The sequence below is a fragment of the Paramormyrops kingsleyae genome, chromosome 5 (assembly GCF_048594095.1).
Source record: "Paramormyrops kingsleyae isolate MSU_618 chromosome 5, PKINGS_0.4, whole genome shotgun sequence".
Classification (NCBI taxonomy): Eukaryota; Metazoa; Chordata; class Actinopteri; order Osteoglossiformes; family Mormyridae; genus Paramormyrops; species Paramormyrops kingsleyae.
This window is the reverse complement of record NC_132801.1, coordinates 4,597,501-4,602,387: the sequence shown is the minus strand read 5'-3', so window position 1 is coordinate 4,602,387 and position 4,887 is coordinate 4,597,501. Positions and strand designations below refer to the sequence as shown.

General features: G+C 48.4%; 1 protein-coding gene across 1 annotated transcript in view; it reads right to left on the bottom strand.

Moving 5' to 3' along the window:
* Positions 1–4,435: 4,435 nt before the first annotated feature.
* Positions 4,436–4,887, bottom strand: part of LOC111846616 (ethanolamine-phosphate cytidylyltransferase-like) — a 14,003-nt gene continuing 13,551 nt past the window's right edge. The window contains exon 13 of the mRNA XM_072711939.1: positions 4,436–4,887. This exon is cut by the window's right edge and continues 755 nt beyond it. The gene's annotated coding sequence lies outside the window, so the exon portion shown is untranslated.

Sequence of the window (4,887 nt, the reverse complement as noted above, 5' to 3'; positions counted from 1 at the left end):
CCTCTAAGACCAGGAATCATCCTCGTAGCCCTACGCTGAACCTTTCCAAGGCAGCAATGTCCTTTTTATATTCAGACAGCTGGGAAAGGGGTCACTGTAATAATTACAGATGTCTGAGCTCAGGGCTTGAACTGAGTGTGGTGGGGAGGGGAAGTACAGCCTGTTTGCCCTCGTCCAGGCAGAGAGAGGCTCTGGTTAGGCGTAAGAAATCGGCTGCGTGTGACGCCTCAGACTGCGTGAGCCGGGATGCGGTCCTCCACATGCCCCCCATGCAGCACTGATGCATGCACACACCACCCCCCCCCCCCCTTTTCTTCCTGCTTCTTATAAGTATATGAATCTCGATATTCCTTTCCAGTAACTCGCCATGCCTTTGTGGGGTAATCCTGCCTCTGCATTAATTCAATTCAATTTATTTTTATATAGCGTCTTTCACAACAGTCGCCCCAAGGCACTTTACATGGTTCAGAAGAAAGCCTGACCTACTAAGGTACAATATCAAGCAGGTATTGCTGAGGTAGTCGATCCTGCCTGATGATTTTGTTATTGTTTTCTTATTGCCTTACTCACGCTGCGTGGTTTCCTGTAACATGCCTGTCTCTAAGGAGACCAGAATGATGTACAGACTGAAGAATTCCAGGGAACCATTTACCTGTATTTGTGCAAAGAGCAAATAAAACCTTCGTTTCATTCCAGATTGTAAAGCCAAGAGCTAAGCGTTAAGGTTTAATGTGTCTAAAATGTTTGTGTTTAACACACGGACTGACTTTTAAACCTCAGCTGTGAGAAAGCCTTTCAGGCAAATGGGGGGGGGGGGGGTTGAGGGTGGGGTAAGAGACAGCTGTCCATCTGGCCATCCTCTGCACATCACCCTAGTGGGGGTGGAGAGTGACCCCCCCCCATTTGCACACTAGTCATTTTAATGATAAAGTACATTGAAGTAAGTGTTGTACAACACAGTAAATAGCCATTGTACATAAAATCCTACCATAAAATATATAATAGTAAATCCCATAATAGCATACATAGAATACAACAATAAAATCCATCTATTGAAGTCATGCAACACTAATGTTCAAGATGCAAATGCTAATGAGTAAAAATATGTCTTTATTCTGTGTTAATCAGGCCCGGCTCCAGCTCTGGACTTACCATGAGGTAAGCGTAGGTTACATTTAAGGATATAACATAATATGATCATTTAAATGATAGCAACATATATGTTGTTTGCATTTTTAATGACACCTTTGAGGATAAACTCGCACCTGCCCCAGCAGAAACACACAGTGTAGCCTACAGTAGCTCTTGAAATGAAGGGAAATCGGAAAATGCAGGAAAGTGTCTTATAACTGAGAAATACCAAGGTGCCAACACTCGGAGAGCCATAGGTGTGAGCCAAGCTCATGAGTGGGCCGAGCCAGGACACCCTGCCCCCCACCCTCATGAGCCGGGGCTGTGTGCCAATGGGCAGGTGGCCTGAGTGAGTCAGCACCTTGTCCCCAGGTGGGGGGGGGGGGAGGCACAGAAGAGGTAACTATGTGAAAACCAGCTCTGCCTGAGGGGCGGCGCCGTGAGCCCTGTGAGTGGCTCTGGCACTGTAGTGCGGTTCCTCCTCCATGAGCCTGGGCTTCTTGGGATGGGCTCCCGGCTCTCTGAGACCCTGTGCTGTACAGATGGTTACAGATGGATGGATGGATGGATGGATGGATGGAGGGATGGCCTTGGCAGTGGATTCTGATTCATATTTAATGAGAAAATGTGACCTTCCTTTAATTTTGTTGCAGGTAGTCATTCTTCCATCTGATGTCATGCTGTTTTCTCAGCACAGTCTTGGGGGGGCTTTGACTCTGACATGAAGGCACCAGTATTTAAGCACAATATACAGTCGTGGCCAAAAGTTTTGAGAATGACACAAGTATTGGTTTTCACAAAGTTTGCTGCTTCAGTGTTTGTAGATCTTCTCGTCAGATGTTTCTACAGTATACTGAAGTATAATTACAAGCATTTCATAAGTGTCAAAGGCTTTTATTAACAATTACATTAAGTTTAAGAGTCAATATTTGCAGTGTTGGCCCTTCTTTCTCAAAACCTCTGCAATTCACCCTGACATGCTGTCAACTTCTGGGCCAAATCCTGACTGATTGAACCTCTCTCCTTAAAGTCCTTGATGATCCGATAAATGGTTGATTTAGGTGCAATCCTACTAGCAGCAATATCCCTGCCTGCGAAGCCCTTTTTGTGCAAAGCAGTGATGACTGCATGTGTTTCCTTGCAGGTAACCAGGGGTAACAGAGGAAGAACAATGATTTCAAGCACCACCCTCCTTTTAAAGCATCCAGTCTGCTATTCTAACTCAATCAGCATGACAGTGTGATCTCCAGCCTTGTCCTCGTCAACACTCACACCTGTGTTAACGAGAGAATCGCTGAAATGATGTCAGCAGGTCCTTTTGTGGCAGGACTGAAATGCAGTGGAAATTGGTTTTTTGTTTTTTTCAGTTCATTTTCATGGAATAGAGGGACTTTGCAATTAATTGCAAGTCATCTGATCACTCTTCATAACATTCTGGAGTTTATGCAAATTACTATCATAAAAACTGAGGCAGCAGACTTTGTGAAAATTAATATTTGTGTCATTCTTCATTCTCATGGCTGTACTGCTCATTCTAATCCCAGATCAAAGACTTTATTTATTGTTTACTTATGGTGTTGAATCTTAAAATAAAATCAAAATTGACAAAACTCTATGTACATAATGTCATGTTAGATTATGTGTAAGATGATTCACTCTGCTTAACTGGTCTTAGTATGGTTTGATTCCGACCAATCCCAGTTTGGAGGTCACCGTCATTAACCCATTCGGAACAGGATATTGAAGGCATTTACTGGTATGTTTTTTTCCTGTTGCACTTAGAAATGTATGATGGACCAGCTTGGCTTTCTGTGCCTCACTAATATGTTTACTTCCTTGATTTAATTAGATATCCCTGCAGGTAATGAAAATAAATGTAGGTTCCTTGTTGTCAAGGTAACAGGAATACAGGAACGCGTCAGCTTGGCATGACTGATCAGTGTTTATTCAGTCCTATTGTCACAATGTTGTTGCGGGAAATTAAGTGGATTACACAGCAGCTTCATGTCATGCCACGAGTCTGTCAGGCATCACCATAGACGGCCCAGCCACCACGAGTCTGTCAGGCATCACCATAGACGGCCCAGCCACCACGAGTCTGTCAGGCATCACCATAGACGGCCCAGCCACCACGAGTCTGTCAGGCATCACCATAGACGGCCCAGCCACCACGAGTCTGTCAGGCATCACCATAGACGGCCCAGCCACCACGAGTCTGTCGGGCATCACCATAGACGGCCCAGCCACCACGAGTCTGTCGGGCATCACCAGAGACGGCCCAGCCACCACGAGTCTGTCGGGCATCACCAGAGACGGCCCAGCCACCACGAGTCTGTCGGGCATCACCATAGACGGCCCAGCCACCACGAGTCTGTCGGGCATCACCATAGACGGCCCAGCCACCACGAGTCTGTCGGGCATCACCATAGACGGCCCAGCCACCACGAGTCTGTCGGGCATCACCATAGACGGCCCAGCCACCACGAGTCTGTCGGGCATCACCATAGACGGCCCAGCCACCACGAGTCTGTCGGGCATCACCAGAGACGGCCCAGCCACCACGAGTCTGTCGGGCATCACCATAGACGGCCCAGCCACCACGAGTCTGTCGGGCATCACCATAGACGGCCCAGCCACCACGAGTCTGTCGGGCATCACCATAGACGGCCCAGCCACCACGAGTCTGTCGGGCATCACCATAGACGGCCCAGCCACCACGAGTCTGTCGGGCATCACCATAGACGGCCCAGCCACCACGAGTCTGTCGGGCATCACCATAGACGGCCCAGCCACCACGAGTCTGTCGGGCATCACCATAGACGGCCCAGCCACCACGAGTCTGTCGGGCATCACCATAGACGGCCCAGCCACCACGAGTCTGTCGGGCATCACCATAGACGGCCCAGCCACCACGAGTCTGTCGGGCATCACCATAGACGGCCCAGCCACCACGAGTCTGTCGGGCATCACCATAGACGGCCCAACTGCCACAGGGAGTCCACCAGCCGGAAACAGGATTAAGGGGATCCGCGCTTAGCATATCGCGGAAGCCCTGATGGCATCAGCTTTGTGGTGGACTGGCCCCCTCACAGACCATTACGGAGACACAGCACTAACTCCCAGGCTGGCCCCCCCAGCACCAGCCCAGTGGCTCCACCCGCTGTGAGGATCTAAAGGTCGATGAAGAGGTCCAAAGTGGGCATGAGCTTCAGGAACTTCAGGGTAAGAACAGCCCCAGCAGGGGGAAACCTAGAAACAGATATCTGTTATCGAAGATGACATAAAAAAAACAGCAGCGAGACCATTAGGGGTATAACCAGTCTTATTGTTTTTGACAAAAGGTGCAGTGCAAATCCAGTGAAAGAATCCATTTTGTACAGAGGTTCAAAATCATCTTAAAATATCACCAGTTAAAAAAACCCACATCAGAAGCAGCTGGTACATCCCACACCGGCAATGGTTATAACTGCACTCTCACTCGCCAGTGAGGAATCCACGTGCGCAAATGAGATGGCGTGTCCACAAACAGATGCAGGAACACGCTCAGTAGTGAAGCCGCACGTGTAGCGAGAAGGAACACACAGCACGTCACCCATCATAATTTAGACGTGTTAATAAAAACACTATACAAGCAAATCTCTTTTAAAACAGAAATAAAAACTGTCCAAGCATTAAAATGAGGTGCCGCTGCCTTCTGACCCGCCACAGCCATCGATGGCACAGAAGTCACTCGTCAAAGCCGTTTGCAGCCGGCCA